This window comes from Carassius auratus, unplaced genomic scaffold (genome assembly GCF_003368295.1).
Source record: "Carassius auratus strain Wakin unplaced genomic scaffold, ASM336829v1 scaf_tig00216407, whole genome shotgun sequence".
Lineage (NCBI taxonomy): Eukaryota > Metazoa > Chordata > Actinopteri > Cypriniformes > Cyprinidae > Carassius > Carassius auratus.
The window spans coordinates 7,198-25,953 of record NW_020528554.1 but is presented as its reverse complement, the minus strand read 5'-3'; the positions used below and the strand labels follow the sequence as shown (position 1 = coordinate 25,953).

The following is an 18,756-nucleotide window of genomic DNA, read 5'->3' as shown; positions in this document are numbered from 1 at the left end:
TATTGTTTAGAAGAGAAAAAAAAACTAATATAGCCATTATAAGAAAATGTATAATCTCACAACGCTGGCTTTGTGTCGAGCAACCTGTTTTAAAGTCATTAAACTCAACTCATATTTAATTATGTCATCTCAGTTAAATCTGCCATTTGTTGGCAAAATAAACAATTGACCAAGCGGGGTTTTAAAGTGTTCATTAGGCCTATAGCGGAATTACTTCAGTATTTCAATGCTTAACACTTTGCATATTTCAAAAAATAACATTCTTTACTGTTTTGTTAATTGGTAAAATTGTGCACGTCAACACATACTCAGTTCGCGTTATTAATTACAAAAACTATGTTTCTATGTGTCCATACATTTTGGTTTTACAGGAACAAAGAAACATTTCTACAAAGCCCGACACACACACGTGGAACTCATCAGTCACACATCTGTTCGTCGGGTGCATGCGCTCATCCTTCTGCTTCCATAGACACGAGAAGATTGCTGTTTAGTCAAACCCAGAGCCATATAGAGACCTTCCCTAATCCTCTAAATGTTACCTTATTGTAAACTGCTCTATGAAATGAGGACAAACAGGCTGCTTGGTGTTCTCCTCAGTGTCCAGAAAAACACAACTGTGAGTAAAATCCCACATTCAAAAGTTGTACAAATTGGACACGTGCATTCGTGGATTCGATTTGTAGCCTATGGGAATGCGCATTTCATTTACCCAAAAAAGCTAGATATATTTATGTTTGGATATAAATGTATATATATATATATATATATATAGAGAGAGAGAGAGAGATTTTGTTTACATTTTTGCGTCTTTTAATGAGTCTCAAAACCACTTCCTAAACTAGTTCAAACGCACAAAGGTGGCAAAATGTGTTATCTAAAACAATACAACTGTAGTATTAATGTGGTTAGCATATGTTTTTGGCCTGTGCTCAGCTGGAAAACAGAGGATACGTATCGATTGCATGGGATAAAAAGCAAAATTTATGGAGAAAAAAAAAAAACAAAAAAAAAAGATAGCGCTTTGCATAGAAACAAACTGATTTCACTCAGCCATTGATTGGGGCTGCCGCAGCCATTAATGCACGGCCTTTAATAGTTCAGTCTTACAAAGATAAACAGCGACAAAGACAGTTGGGATAATTTACACGCCACTTACAGCACTAGTATACATATAAATCTGAGCAAATTCCTGCACTGTTGCTTTTGCTAAGATGACAAACGCAAGCGCAAATGCCATTATCATCGATCTGCGAGCTTTTATTACGAACTTCCTGAAGCCAGCGATTCACCAGCCTCCCGGGTGAGAAGGAATAAATTAACATGCAAATAGTTATTCAGTCTAAATTTAATCTGGGCTGCATAGACGGGGTATTTTTCTCTTGTGTATGATGGCGTTCACTGACATCCTGTGTGGCATATTAATTCAACAGCCATACAAAGAAAGAAAGGGTCCTTTTGCAAGGACAAACGTTCACACGTTAGTATTATTGTAGAGGTGTAGTGGGCAATATTTGCATTTGATTTGATTAACCTTATCTAACTCTACTTGCATCTGAACGACTAGGGGTTTGATTGCCTGGAACTTATGTTTATTACTCAGCTCTTTGGAATACTTGATACTGATTGGTCAATGCAACATCCTGTGGTTTGGCATGTTATAATATTTATTGTTACTCATAGAAACATTGTCTGAACACTTACTAGAGGCATACCAATTACAGGTTGTAGGACCTGCCACTAGAGGGCGCACTACCAAAACAATAACAATCATGTGGTTTGATGACACTAAGGAGGAGCGTGGAATGATGGGATTTGTTGTCTTCTACCCAACCGCTGACAGCCATCAATCAGATGATATGAAAATGATTACCACTTGTTCAACAAATATATACACTCGTGTACATTCAAACACAATAATTGGGCATACATGGCAAACGCGAGTTCAGTGATTTGCACGAGTAGATTACATACAGAGTCAATGCAAAGACGCAATCAGACTATGGATCAGACGCATCCTCGCGTGGGTCTAGAGACGTGATGCCTCGCATTTGCCGTGTATTCCCCATAATACTAATCTTGTTGATCGTTATAATAGCATACGTTTTCTGTAAAGATACAAATCAAAAACAACTCACCTGTCGAGTAAAACACCAGCGAGATCGGCATCTCTTTCTAGTTGAAGTTTGTCGCGAAGCTCTCTCCATCTAGAAAATGCAACACCGATATTGATCCTCACTCTTTCTCTCCTCTTGTCTCAAACTCTTCTTGGTTCGTTTGGTTGGCCCGTACACTTACGTTTACGTGAGCTGTCCTTGTCGACAGAACGAGCGGCAGATGGTAAACAGTAATTATATTCCATAAATAAGTAACACAATACACCATAAATTGTGCAAGAAGAAGTAAATAAAGAACTGCTTGAAGCAAGCTAGTGGTTTGCTGGATGCTAGACACTACTTCCGCATTTGTCTACGACACTCTTGTCATGTGGTTTCTATGTCAGTAAAGGCGGTAACAAAGGGTAACTAACGTCATTGACAGACGACTGCACTGCCCCATGTCACTGTTTAGAATGGGAATTTTCTTATGATTTACAAGTAGTCAAAAACATTAGAGATCTTGTTAGTAATCAGCTGGACAAAATATATAACACTAGCCTAGTGGTTTTGGGATTTTTACTGCAAATATCTTACAAATTTTACCTTTAACTTTTTTATTTCATACCCTACACGAGTAGCCTACATGCATATAGTGTATAAGTGCATTGGGACACAATAACTTATTGAGTGCCGCAGGGATGATGTGTTTTGTAAGCAAAAACCTGTCAGCTTGCATTTTAGCACTTCCGGTTCCATCATCTTGAAGTCAATGGGTTTTTTGAATGGGTTTTTGTTTAATACAGTTCATCAGTAAAACCATTGGTAACAAGTGGCTAAATGGGACTACAGATATTGTCTGGGACATTGAATGTATTCAAAGACTAATTAAAGAACAAATTTTTGCAAGTGATGACCACGCTGAAGTCATACAATGATGGTGTTGTTTATAGCCTACATTTTGCTTATTACTTCTGTATTAAGGCCTCAAAATTCATAAAAGATGTATTAATTTGAACAAGACGTGTAAGATTCATAAACATTTGTTGGTCATAGATCTTATTTTCTGCAATAATTCATAAGCCAATAGAAAAATCCTATTGAGTTTTTGTCGAGGTAACCAGTGATGTTAACTTTTAGATTGGTCTACAAAAATATGTCATCACTGCAACTTACTACAGTTTTTCTTTATATTAGTGGGATATTTTTTAGCATTTTCTGCTGGCTGGCAAATTCTAAGTGAGGGAGGAGTAAAGCATTGCATTAAGAGCAGCCCAGCACATGCAATTCCATTTATAAGCTGGACAACCAGCTGAATAGAGAAAGAGTAGGACAAAAAGAAAGAAAATGGAAAGGACAGACAGTGAGAGTAACAAACCTCCACCATCTGCCTCTAATGGTGTTAGGGAAGCATCCAGAGAGGCGACTTGTAAAAGTGCATAAATGTTAAGTAAAGAAAGCGGAGCAATATGGGACATGATTTTAGTGGAGTCCGTGTCAAAAGGGAAGAGCTCTGAGGGAAATTGAGGAACATAATGGAAACGTAATGGGCTTAGTGTCACTGTCGTGCAGACAAGCCCACGGAGGATGCCATCAGCGGCATTGACCCTCCCCCAGCTCCAGCGGATTTATGGAAATTACCGGAATAAGGGACAAACAGCCTTTACAAACAAACCGATACCAGCCTGTCTATGGAATATCTAAAGTGATAGAGGACCTTGCTCTTGAGGACGGATGCAGCTATAAAGACCCAAACTCGGCTAATGCTTCCCATTTCTCCACTTGAGCCCAGTTTTTATTCAATATGTCATACTTTGAAATATAGTGATCCCACATGTGTATCAGCAGTAGAACTTTGGGTAAAACAACCTATGTGTTGGCTCTTTGAAAAGTGTTCAGAAACACTTAAAGTCACCCAGTACATTTGTGGTTTTAAAGCAAAAAAAAAAAAAATTCAATGATAACAGCATGATCATAGGTACTTGATGAGTCCTCTGAGTAAAACCAATGTACTAAAGAATTGTGCTACATTTACTATGAAAGCAATAGTTCACCCAAAAGTGGAAATTTGCTGAAAATGCACTCACCCTCAGGCTATGCAAGATGTAGATGAGTTTGTTTCTTCATTGTAACAGATTTCGGGGAAATTTAGACTATTTATATGGATCCTCTGCAGTGAATAGTAATCCACACGACTTCAGCAAAGGGTTTTAAGTATGGAACAAATTCATCATTAAGCTATTTTTATCTTCATACTTTTGCTTTCTGCAAAAATACAAGTCTCCTATCTATAATATTGCTTTCTCCAGTGAATGTTTTTGTTGTCTGAATCAAGAGAGAAGTATGCACAGATCAAGCAATGTTGTTGAAAACAGACCAAACAGTTTTTGGATTTTGATGCAAGATGACAAAATATGACAAAGACATCAGGCATGTACCATTTGGACGAGCAGCACAGTTTGTATGAAATTTTAACTGATTGTGTGGGTTTGGTTTGATTTTGTGGAGTAAGATTTCACAGAGTGAGATTTAGCCTTTAGGAGCAGTGTACTGGCGCAGGAGAGAAGAGATGGCGCTAGACTCTGTCACCTCCTCTGGAAGGGAATCTTCTTGATCTTTGATTGACGGGTCATCTCCGGCCTCCAGGTGTAACTCAACAACTTCTGCACACTCACAAGCTGAGGCTAGAGAAAGAGAAAGAACACAAGAAAGAAGTATCGGTACTGTTGGGTATATTTGCATTTTGTTGTATTTTGAGCAAGGGAGTCAGACACACAAGAACAGCACTTTACAGGCAAATGTTGTGACTGTATTTTCATAAGTCGTCAACTTTTTGTGTGTACTTTTTCCTCTAACTGCAAATTGTAATTTTTTTTAAGTGCTGAACTGATAAAATGACCTTAAGCAGATAAGATAAAATGCAATAATTCTTCATTTTATTGATAGTTGTTTCATTGCAACACTATACATGACTGTTCATCAAAATTAAAAATCAAAATTAATCAAATGTGTTACAGGGTTAATATGACTTAATATATTTTAATACAAAATAGATTGTCATATCATCCTGCTAAATTTTAGGAATAAATAATGATAAAGATAATAATAATAATATTTTTCCTATTTTTACATAACATATTTAAATAAAATTCTAGATTCTAACACTAAACATCTGCCAGTCAAGGTTATCCTAGATAATTGATACAAAATGGTTATATAACAAAATTCATTACTATTTCACAGAATAACAAACATTACCTAAAATAAAATAAAATATAAAGAAACTCAATTTATTTCAGCTAGTTGTCAAGGTTACATTTACTTAACTTGGCTAACTAAAATAATATATAATAATAATACAGTGTTCCTGTAGCTCAATTGGTTATCGCGTTGCGATATCAAGCGTAAGGTTGGGGGTTCAATTCCCCGGGAACACATGATAGGTAAAAATTTATATCCTGAATGCAATGTAAGTTGCTTTGGATAAAAGCATCTGCTAAATGCATAAATTTAAATGTTTAATTTAATTTAAATAAGATTAATTAAAGGGGGGGGGGGGGAAATGCTCGTTTTCACTCAATGTCCTGTTAATCTTGAGTATCTATAGAGTAGTACTGCATCCTTCATAACTCCAAAAAGTCTTTAGTTTTATTATATTTATAAGAGAAAGATAGTCTGTACCGATTTTTCCCAGAAAAACACGAGCCGCTGGAGGTGTGACGTGTGGGCGGAGCTAAAGAATCACGAGCGCGAGTAAGCTTTTAAGCAGACGTGCCCTTAGGACCCATATAAGGAAATTCCGCTCCATCTAACGTCACACAGAGCCATACTCGAAAAAAACTTTCCGAAACTTGTGACAAACCGTAAGGAGTATTTTTGGAACAGAAACACTCCTTCAAACGTACAACTTAATTTTTGAAACTTTGTCCATGTTTAGCATGGGAATCCAACTCTTTAACAGTGTAAAAAACTCAGTATGCATGAAATAGCATTTCACCCCCCCTTTAAAAAATACAAATGCGTAAAAAAAAAAAAATAGAAAAAGACTAAATAAAATGGAAATGAAAGCAGAATATCAAAATAAAAACTAATTCAAAATATTATTAAAAAACTATAATAGTATATTGGTACTTAACTGACAACACTGATACCAGGTAACATGCAATCAGTTAATCCAATCCTATTTTCTCACCCATATTCTTAAAGTAATTGTTACAGTACGTATGAAGACTGAATGCGCAAGCTGCACCAGTGGTTGAGCAGTACGCTTGCATTTGTGCCCCATTGGCAGTTTGCGCCCCACTCCTGTAACCCTGTTAGTGTTGCCTGCCATGCTGACGCAGGGACATTCCTTGGAGCTTGAGTGCTTTTTCACGTCTCTGTCAACTACTGCCTTCTTTTAAAAAGGAGGGAGAAATGCTCTCCTTACGGTTTCTCTTAGGTGAGTGGCTGATGTCAGCAGGAAAACCCTGAGTGACAAGAGTGGCTTTTAACCTCTGACCCCTGACCAGGAGAAAATGAGGAAAGGGAGAGGAAAAGAGAAAGAATAAGACAGGAAGAGAAGCAGAAAGAGTAGGCAAGTGCAAGAGTTTTCTGAGCATGTTGCTATGTGGTTGTTACTCTAGATTGTTGTTAAGTAGATGCTTACTGGCCAAAGTCAAGAGAGCCCAGCTTAAGATGGCCAATTCTCTATTGTACATGGATCAGGTCCCACTTCAGTGTACACTATCGTTTAAATGTTTGGGGCCGGTATGACTTTTAAATGTCTCTTGAGCTCATTATGTCTGTGATCAATCAAAAATACAGTAAAAAATAAAAATAAAAAATCATAAGTTTAAAATAGCCGTTTAATAAAAAAAACATTTTTAGTGAATTGTTGGCCTTCTGTGAAGTATGCTAATTTACTGTACATGTACTCAATACATGGTAGGGGATCTTTTGCTTTAATTACTGCCTCAATTTGTCGTGGCATGGAGGTGATCAGTTTGTGGCACTGCTGAGGTGGTCTGGAAGCTCAGGTTTCTTTGACAGTGGCCTTCAGCTCATCTACATTTTTTGGTCTCTTATTTCTCATTTTCCTCTTGACAATACCCTATAGATTCTGGCCAGTCAAGAACACCAACACCATGGTCATTTAACCAACTTTTGAGTGGGCAGGTGCCAAATCCTGCTGGAAAATGAAATCAGCATCTTCAAAAAGTTGGTCAGCAGAAAGGAACCATGAAGTGCTCCAAAATTTATTGGAAAACGGGTGCAGTAACTTGGGTTTACAAAAAAACACAATGAACCAACACCAGCAAATGACATTGCACCCCAAATCATCACTGACTGTGGAAACTTAACACTAGACTTCAAGCAACTTGGGCTATAAGCTTCTCCACCTTTCCTCCAGACTCTAGGACCTTGGTTTCCAAATGAAATACAAAACTTGCTCTCATCTAAAAAGAGGACTTTGGACCACTTAGCAATAGTTAAATTCTTATTTTCCTTAGCCCAGATAAGATGCCTCTGACATTGTCTGTGGTTCAGCAAATTCCTTGACACGTCTGTGTTGTGGCTCTTGATGCCTTGACCCCAGCCTCAATCCATTTCTTGTGAAGTTCACTCAAATTCTTGAATCAGTTTTGCTTGACAATCCTCATAAGGTGGCGGTTCTCTCGGTTGGTTGTGCATCTTTTTCTTACACTTTTTCCTTCTATTTAACTTTCTATTAACATGCTTGGATACAGGACTCTGTGAACAGCCAGCTTCTTTGGCAATGAATGTTTGTGGCTTATCATCCTTGTGATGGGTGTCAATGACTGTCTTCTGGACAACTGTCAGATCAGCAGTCTTTCCCATGACATTTAAATTTATTGAGATGCACCTGTAGTACTGTACATGTGCGAAGTGAAACACTGCAAGTAAAGCAGCTAGCTGGGGAACAGTTCAAGATGATTTGTAGTGCATGAGCTTTTAAACACACATATTGCTGAGTCTTTTGTGGGAATATGTACATATAGCAGTGTATGTGAAAAGTGTCTAGTGCGCATAGAGTAGAATTGCACAAAATTAATTTCACAAAAAAATCCTAGATAGGGTCTTCCTCACGTCGGCTGGAGACAGACAGAGCGCCTGGTCGTTGGGAGGTATGGGCAGTTTTTGTGCAGGTGTGTCATTCTTCATGTCAAACCGTGAATAAAAGTGGTTAAGTACATCCGGGAGGGATGTGTCATCATCACACGCCTGTGGCGGGTGCTTGTAGTCAGTGATGGTCTGAATGGCTTGCCACAGGCTCTGTGTGTTTCTGCTGTCTGTGAAGTGATTGTTGATTTTCTGAGCATATGACTGTTTTGCATTTTTGATGCCACAGGACAGATTGGCTCTTGCTGTTTTGAGGGCTGCTTTATCTCTTGATCTGAATGCTTCATCTCTGGTCTTTAGCAGCCCACGAACCTCTGCTGTCATCCATGGCTTCTGGTTTACACGTGTGGTAATGGTTTGGGTGACTGTGACATCATCAATGCACTTTTTGATATAAACACTCACTGTTTCACTGTACTTCTGCAGGTATGTGAGGTTGTTCTAGGTGGCTGTCTTTTTAAACATGTTCCAATCTGTGCACTGAAAGCAGTCCTGTAATGTTAGGTAGCATCATCTGGCCAAACTGTGATGAATTTTTTAACCTGTTTGGTGAGTTTCAGAAGTGGTCTGTATGTTGGAACTAGCCTTGTATGTGTTCTTTTCTGTTGTGTAGACAAAGTCCAGTGTGTTTTTACTCCTCGTTGTAAAGTTCACATGTTGGTAGAACTTTGGCAAAACTGTCTTTAAGTTTGTGTGGTTGAAGTCACCAACTATTATGAAAAAGCTGTTGGGTTTGATGTTAATCATGACAGATTTTTCATTTTTGGGTTAACTGTCAATTTAAGTAGGAAGCATAAAAGGAAAACATTAATATTTTTTTTCTGTAGCTCATATATTTATGTATTTTTTATTTCTTTTGTTACTGTATTTTATTTTCGGCATGCGTGCGGGTCCTTGGGCTGTCTCTGGGGAGCCATAGAGAAACAGAACAATTTACAGCGTGCAGTAAAACCCCTCAATTAATCATGTGTCAGCTGCATGGCCCCACACAGGGAGAGGTGGAAATGAATTTTCATTTTGTGCTATTCGTCTCTCTGAGTTCATCGCTTATGTTTATTAGTCACTTTTTTATATCCCATCCCCCCATCATTTTTTTTGTCCCCCTCCTCCCCAAGGGGCAATCGTCGATGTCCACCCTGCCATGCGACCAACCAGAGGACAGATGGCAAACACACACATAGAGAACAAGTGCCTGAAGCTTGCCCATGTGTAGTGTCACATGACAGAGGAACATTGTTGATTTCCTCTGGGACAACTGGTGATTATTACAGGTTCTATTTACCACACGTGTGGCTGTGGACAAATGTACCCCTGCTCACACACCTACCTTCCTCCAGTAAACTCTGAAGTGAGCTCAAAAATAAATTAATCAGAAACCTTTTTTTTTTTTAAAGAAATTAACACTTTTATTCAGCAAGGACACATACAATGGACCAAATAGTAAAGTCATCGATAGTAAAGACATTTATAAGGTTACAAAATATTCATATTTCTAATAAATGCCATTCTGAAAAAAAAGTGTATCCCGGTTTCCACAAAAATCATGCAGCACAACAATTTTTTTACATTAATAATAATAATAATAAAAATAATAATAATAAGGAATAAAACATGTTCAAATAAATGTATTTATATTATTTTAAATGGTAATATTCACTGTCTTTTAATCAAATAAATGCAGCCTTTAAAAGATTTTAAAATATATTTTTTTTAAATATATAATTAAAAAATCTTACCGACTCCAAACTTTTGAATGGTAGTGTATAATAATGTCTTGTCTCTTAATTTGGAAAAACAAAATAAAATATTGTGTTCACAGTAATGCATATATGTAAAATGTACTGTTTACCAGCTTTGCATAGTCATGTTAAAATAGAAGTTGAAACCTGAATACATCCTGTTACAAATAAGATCTGTAAGCGATTTTATACAAATATTTTTATTTAAACAAATAGTCAATAGTTTTTAAACAGTGTTTTAAAACATTTATCCTAATATAAAGTTTTGTTACAAAAAATGGAATGAACTGAAATTACATTATTTATTTTAATTTGACAGCATCTGTCATAAATAGACATAATGCTAAACTTGGATTAAAATGAAGGATTCTTCACGTTTGAAGTTTCAGAATCAAGATTTTGTTACCACAGAATTCTATCCTTACCATAGTGCAGTGCGGTCTGTCCTTCATCATCCTGTGAGAGAAAAGAAAAATGTTTTGAGTTATAAAAGACATTGACCATTACACCTACTCAACTATTGCTAAACTCTTTAGAAATGTTCTAATCTGTATCCATAATGAATCCAAAAAGAACCATAAAACAAGCAAACATGTTCAAGTGTAAAGCCTGCCTGTTGATTTCAACTACCGAAACAGCCTAAAACAGGTGATTTGGACTTTGAAAGGCTTAAGGAAACAGATTAAACATTGATTTCCTGTCAGATAAACAATCAGATCATTTAACCTCCAAAACAGACTTTTGAACAAGTAACCAGAATCAGAGGAGCTTGAGGACTTGGTTTAGGTGGATATATAAACCAGTTTAATATGAACAAAACTTTGACCCGCGTGCTCAACGAGGCTATGAGGCCATCATGCTGTATGTGAATATAGGTCTAGGATGATCTATTCATTGCCCCCTGCAGGGACCGTGTCCAATGCATTAGCTGTGGGGACCGAGGGCATCACACAACAATAGATGCTTATACAATAGCCCCAGTCTGCCTGGAGTGCTGGTGACAAATTGCCACAGCTTGTGGTAACTGAGGTGCGATGCAGAGAAAGCCTTATTTAGGGCAAGGATTAAGGATCCTGTGTGTGTGGATATAAATCCAGAAGAATGCAACACTCAAGGGGTCGGGAAGTTCTGCAGATGACACGTGTCGTCAGGCTAAATTATGTTTTAATTGCCTCTTCAGTGTGCCTTCTCACCTTAATAATGATAAACGGCATTATTGTTTTGGCTGGGTGGTTGGTCGCAGATCATCAGAACCCACTGAGTACTACAGAAAGAGTTTTTATGACATGTCGCACGTTTGCCCCTCTGGCCTGCATTATCCTCCTCCATAGACAATATCATTAGCCCACTGTAGTGACTCATGGACAGAGGATTTACTATACAAGTCATGCATAGTGATTAAATAGGCATCTGACAGTAGACTTGTTGAAAAGCTTACAGTGCAACACTAACAAGCAAAAAATACCTAACTATTGAATAAAACCGAACATTTTAATTAATGCTGAATTTAACATGTTACTTTTCAGATACTGAGCTAAATATAAGCATATTTAACATATTTTCCAGTCACATCAGGTCAAAATGTCATTGTTGAGAGAAATCATATAAAATATTAAATATTAAGAAATAATATAAATAGTATATAGTTAATATAAATGAGTATATTAGTACAAATTGAATGAATTGAATATACAAAATGAATATATTATAAATACAATTACTTATAAACACCAAGCATACTAATTTAAAGTGAATGTGAAACAACCGGCATGAAATTAATAATATATATCAGTTGCTTTGGAATATAAGATGCAGCATGTTTCAGATAATGGGTTTTATGTTCTGGAAAATACGGTATAGTAACATTTCTCGGTCCGACATCTTGGATGGATTTTTTTCTACTGAGCTTGTTGCAATGCATTCTAGGAAACAAGGTATTTTGCGGATTACTTTTTGAAACAGGCTTCACATCAGGAGAGCCTATAGACGGTTTTATCGGGCGCATGCGGTCTTCCGGTCTGTTTGTATATCAGTCTGGCTATAGTGCCATCTACAAAAGCAGTTAAAGTTAAGGTGGTAAGCAGACTGAAGTTGGGCTCAGGTGGTTGTGCTGTGGGATGTGTTTCCCATACATTTATTTATTTGTGGCGCTCACAATATCAAAACTGACCGATTTTCCAAAAGGCTTCATTGAATAAACATGAGCACGTACTTCATGTTTTAAAAATCAAAACGAGGCGCAGGAGTTTTATATCACTGTATTTCTGAAGGCAGACTATCTTTAATTAGTCTATAAAAGTTTCAATTAAATTTTCATTTTATCTTGCATGTTATATGCCTGCTAAAGAAGCATTTGTAAGCACAGCATTGCTTTGTGTACAGCCGTTACTGAGGAAACCTCTGTTTCTCCCGCTTTAAAGCACCTCCTGCTGGAAGAGAATGAATTTGCGTTTTCAGTAAGTCCGATTTAGCAGCAAACATATTTTGCTCATTATCAAAAATAGTCTACTCTAGAGAGACTACTCAGCTGTTGTTATTGATTCTATTTGGATGTCTACCGGAAGTTAAGTTAGGGCCACAACAGCATGCATATACAGTAATGTTTGAAACCATCTATAATGCCTTAAAAAGTGTGTTTTGGAACAGCCATGATCAATTATCCGAAAGTGATGCTATCGTTCACAACCTTGTTCTTTCAAGTTGTAACTGAGTGGATTTTTTTTCTCCAAAGCAGTGAGCCAAGGTGGTTTGCCTTGTCAATCTGGTGCTGCTAAAGTCTGATCCCATTGTTCCTAATACAAAAATCGTCATCGCACCAGAGCCAGGGCTCTCAGACGCTATTGTTTACGGAGAGGCGAGAGAGCTACTCCAGGGGCTCTCTGATTGGATTAGCTGGTTAAAATCCCACTAGACAAACAGAATACTGATGCAGTCTCTCTCCTCACCTTCTCTGATACAGTTATTTCTCTCTAACAGGATACAGAGTATAGGAATATCCGTTAACATAAGAAAATGCAACAACACAAACAGATATAGCTTTTTTGTTTGTGTTTGAACTTTTTAAATTGATAAAACATTTTACATTTTAATTTTCACATTTTCTTGCGATGCAAGAGAAGATATGGATGCTCTTCCTAATGTTGACCATAGTTTTCACCAAAATACCATAGCTACTACAGTAATTTTAGCAAATGGTTTGATTTAACAGCTGCAACAATAACTTTTAACTATGTTATTCTGGTAGAACACATCTTTGAAAGGGAAACATTGTAACATAAAATCATATCATAAATAGGTTTCCAAATATAGAAATAAGTCAATGCAAATATTTTTATGACACATGCTGTTAAAAAAATCGGAAGAAAAAAAAATGAGCAAACTAGAGTCGGCAGATGTTTATGCGAATGGTCGATAAAGGATATGGAGATGCACATAAATACATATAACCATAATTAAACGTTGAGGGCTTTGCAAAACATAATCTTCTTTCACTGATCTTGTGTCCAGGCAACATCCGCCACCGACCCAGAGGTCTGGTTCACAGCTAGTGCACGGACACAGTGTGTGGACCGAGACAGCAGACAAACAATCATAAACTACTATGATTCATGGAAAATGGATATAGACATACACCTGTTAAAGCCAGTCTATTCACACCTTGTTTATGCTACTTTTATACTGTGTTTTAGAAAAATGCCAAAATAATCTTATATTTTAAGTACACTGTTCAATCCTGGGATGCACTTCAAACAGTACAGAAGGAATTTACATGTATGCTGGACACTTACTGAATACTTATACTTCAATATCTGATCCAACTCAAAATAGATCAAATAAACATCCTTGCAAATGAAATATATTTTTAAATAGAGCATTTAAAGTTGAATAAGCAGCTCTGTGTGTGTTAGTGCATGTGTGTTCATGTATGTCTGAGCGCATGCTTATATGTATTTATGTGTACAGTATGTGTGTGTGAGGGGGTCATAGACTCATGTCTCTACAGCAGGAATCAGGCATAAATTGGGAGTGTCCTCCATTTGGTTTTCAAGGGAAAAGCAGAAAAGTCAAGTAGGAAGCCAGCATAGCATTTTTCCAAGCAAACTTCATCCTAATTAGGAAACTACATGGACAGAAACTACTTGATCTTTAGGTTTCCTTGCGTTGCAGAAAACATGTATATCCCTCTGACACATATGTGAGAAAATACATATATTTATATTTGTATACAAAAAGTAATTCACATCCCAATGTGGATCATAGAAAACTATATTATTGAAAGAAAGAAAAAGCAGCAGGGTTTGTTGTTTTGATGCTGACAATAGCAGGAAGTTAAATTCATTGTACTTTTGTAAAATACACTACTATTGAAAAGTTTAAGTTTTTCTATTTTTTTTTATATTATTTTATTTTTTATTAAATTAATGCTTTTATTCAGCAAGGATGGATCCAATTGATAAAAATTTACATTTATGATGTTTTAAATAACCAATGTTCTTTTGAATGAACTTTCTATTCAGCAAAGAATCCTCAAAAGGAGTCCGGTTTTACTAAAACATTAAGCAGCACGAGTGTTTTTAAGGTAGATCAGTATATTAGAATGATTTCTGAAGGATCATGTGACACTGAACACTGGGGTAATGGCTACTGAAATTTCAGCTTTGACATCACAGGAATACATACAATTTTAAAATATATTCAGATAAAAACTGTTAGTTTAAACTGTAATAATATTTCATTTCCATTTTCATTCATTTCCTTTATTCTCTTTTCATGGTAATGCAACATGAAATACCACAACAACAATCCAACAAACACACAAAAATACATTCCATGACAAGAAGAACAGGAGTAAGATGAAGAAAAAAAATCTTATAAACTCCTACCCCATTCTTATACAGTATTAAGAAAGTTACAAATTAGATTGCCTCACTGACATGACATAAAAAACAACTCCAGCAACAAAAACAATGACGAAACCATTATTGTTATTATAGATTTAACAATTTTACATTCATCTTGTACAAATTATGTATCTTCTGCTTATACTTATATTTAAACTGAAGAATATTTAAACAACATTTTAAATCATTTTCTAGAAAATTCCATCTTTTCACACCAGAAACTAAAACACACATTTCATTTTGAGGGTATTTCCAGCAAAAGATTGTTTAAAATCATCATTTCTTCTACTTGTCTCAATATTTACAGTAAAAAGGGTTTGCAATCCATGCGGTAACAGGCAGTGTTTTGCTTTATGGACAACTAATAAAGTTTGTAAAGAAACCAAATACTTCAATTTGAGTAGTCCTGACCTCAGAAAAAGTCCTGTAGTATGTAGTAATATTTAACAATATTACTGTTTAAATAGATTTTTGATTAAATAAATGCAGCTTTGCTGATCATAAGAGATTTAAAAAAATAAAACATTTAAACAATCTTACCAACCCTAAACTTTTGACAACCTTATAAAATCTAAATTCTTCTAGTCACACCAACAAGCCAATCAGCTAGCATTGTCCAATCAGAATAACTCAAGAGGAATACCTCAAAACAGCCCTCTAATGCCAACACAGAGGGGAATGATGCAGGAAGTAAGAAAGTGAAAAAGAGATTAGCTGAATAAGTACAGTGTTTCAGGACAAAGTGGGGGGAAAAGAGAATAGGAAAGATGGTGAAGATGAGGTGAAATGTAATAGTATAATGGATTAGACTATATGTTTAATGTTTCTGCGGCGTCTGTGGTAGAGACTGTACAGTCGCACCATCTGTGTAGGCTTCAACGGGAGCTGGCATACAGTACATACACTGTCCACCAGGTCACTAAAAGCTTCATGTGTTCATACCAGCACAACCCGGCGGGTCCATGTGGCTGTGCTGGGAACCACCATCACAGCTTTATCTATTACGACTAAATCACTCACAGGAACACCCTTTTTCTCTTTATCTCCCTCTCTCGATTACTTTCTTTCCCTCTGCTGTCCTGGACAGAAACATTAAACAAATGGAGAAAAATGCATATGCAATTATGATTTATGATGACTGTATGCAGGGAGCGCAAGGGTTTTTTAATGACCCTGGCAGTAGACAGGAGGAGGAGAGAGGGATAGACAGTGGAGTGAATCAATATAACCACACAGCATTCATATGCAAATACGCTTATGATGAGCAGGTGCCATTAATCAGAGCATGTAGAAAATGCAGCCGTATGCAGGATCATAACACCTACAGTCTTACACTGATTTATAATACAAGATTTATGAATATCTAGGTTCCTTTACAGCAAAGAAGTTCTTGATTATCTGTTGCATATATTAAACTGAAGACATTCAAGTTGCAAAGAGGAAACAGTTGCATGTAAACATCTATGATTATTTATTTATATTATACAGTATCTTTATTAACGTTCAAAAATGAATAAGCTGGTCTGAAATTTAAGGAGGTATTTCTAAATAAACTTTGAGAAATATGCCCTTAATAACCTTACTCTTTTGAACATCCATAATTTCAGCATTAATAATATTAAGAACAATTTTCTTGAACACCAAATCAGCATAGTAGAAAGATTTCTAAAGGATCATGTTACACTGGAGAAATGGCTGCTAAAAAAATTCAGCTTGCCATTGCAATGATAAATTACATTTTAGAATAATATAATAATAATACAAATACTATTTCACAATATAAATGTTTTTTTTTTAATGGTATAAAATGAATCAATCCAGTTGGAAAGTTTTAAAGTGAGAAACACCAATTAATACCACAAACTATCAAAGAATTCATCAACATTTTTTATATACTGTACTTACTGATGTTTATACTGTTTTATCACCAACAATTATGCAATTTCCAGAATTGAAGGATGATGTAATTAATTACCTTAATAGATTAGAAATTAAAACAAGATACTCAAAATTAATGTGTTTTGATTAGAGAAAGCAAAAAAACTAGGGAACAACTAAATAATTCTTAATAAGTTGCTGGTGTAATTGCATAACACCTGGGGGAAAATAAACGGCAACATAAACACTCCTACATTATTTACCTGTGTGATTGTTATAAAAAAATAATAAAATAAAAAACTAGAGAAAATGTAACTTAAAATAAGTTTCATATTTTAACCAATATATCAACATATAAGAAGAAGAAGACGGCATAGTAGGACTGACCCATATTACTGGTGTACACAAGGGTACATTCTCGTTCGAGAGCTGTGATAAAGGATCAGGTGGGTGGACCGTTCCTAATTGAATCTATCTCACCTCTGTGTGCAGTGTGTTAACCTTGCCAGCCAGTGTGTGTGTGTGTGTGTGAGGGTTAGCTTGTCAGTGCATATCACTCAATCCCAAAATGTCCTTGATAAAAACCTTCTGTAAAGATCAGGTCAGTCTTTTCCCCTCACAGTACCATCCCAAAACACTCAACAGAGGGCATCCATCACCCCACAATCAATCTTAAACATAATGCAGATGGTGGTTATAATACCATATTTTTAGAAATGGATATGAATCTGAAATCTGATTGGATGGTGTGGATCCACTGTAAAAATACACACTTGTAACTGCACATCAATATTGTATTAATGCAGTGAGTCATTGTGAACAATATCACTCATAGTTTGGATAATAAAATACATTTTTAAATGGATTAAATTATTGCAATGTAATTATTTATTGAACACTGATACATTTTTAGCATACTACTATTATGCTATTGCATAAAATAAATAAATATTTTGGACTTAGGCCTATTACTTTACTAAATCCTTATTCCTGAGAGTAAATATGCACCTACATTGAAATGATAAACACAGTGACATTATTTGTATGCAGATGTCTTGCCTAACAGACTTAAATCTGTGCATTAGAAAAAAAAACACAAATCGAGAGATATAGAAAGGTGTAGAGACATTGTTTCCAAGGAAACACTTATGGAGGACAGGGCTTTTTAAGTTGGCTGTAATATTCAGAGGGAGATTGATTAGAAGCAGCATGACTGATTGATTTCTTTTTCTTTTACAGTCAATCCTCGAGGCAGAACAACGTTCACCTCTCTTCTCTCTAATGCACAACAGCATGCGTATGTTAATCAGCTGCATAACCAGCACTCATGCCTTCCTACAACAGCATTAAATCATTGTCTGAGGTTTGTTTTTGTTCTTTTGAATTAGTGACTCTCTTTTCCCATTGACAGTCCTTGGGTTTACACAGAACATTTAAAAAGAAGTGCAAATGAAAACAAAACACACCCGTGGACTTCAGTCTGCGTCCGCGTCTCAGTGTCCACCCCAAGGGACGTCTTAGGATCCATTAAGCAATTTCGCATGAGCCAAGAGTGATGGGGAATTACCATGGGTAAGTCCAGGATCATCAGAGCAGTTCAAAAAGAAATACATAAAATAAATAAATGCATAAACCGCTCTAATATGAAAATCAATGTTGCAGGCGCAGCTAAATCGCTGTGGGGGGAAAAACTAATAAACCACAGGGCAAGTTCTGCCCTTGCTGGGAAATATGCTCAATCTCTCTTTCTCCCTCTCTCTCTCTTTCCCTCTTTCTCTGCACACAGCTGTGGACAGCTTTAATGTCCTTCACAATTTATGTGGATGGTTTGAAAACAGGAAGAAAACTGTTGAGTGTACGTATTGTGGCAAGGCGGCAGGAAGAGAGAGAAACAGATGGTTCTAGAGAGGCTTTTCATCAGAGTTCAGCTGCCTGCGGCTAGAATGAAACACTTCGCTGAGAATGAATTGAACCCACTGATAGCGTCGTTTATTTCATGTGCTTTCTGCATTTTAGCAC

General features: G+C 36.3%; 1 long non-coding RNA gene across 1 annotated transcript; it reads left to right on the top strand.

Annotated features, from left to right (window-relative positions):
- The first annotated feature begins 439 nt into the window (after window positions 1–439).
- On the top strand, window positions 440–18,461 carry LOC113098060 (uncharacterized). The gene is made up of 4 exons (XR_003288950.1): window positions 440–619; window positions 17,977–18,034; window positions 18,149–18,309; window positions 18,400–18,461. It is a non-coding gene; the product is annotated as an uncharacterized LOC113098060 (long non-coding RNA).
- Window positions 18,462–18,756: the final 295 nt, after the last annotated feature.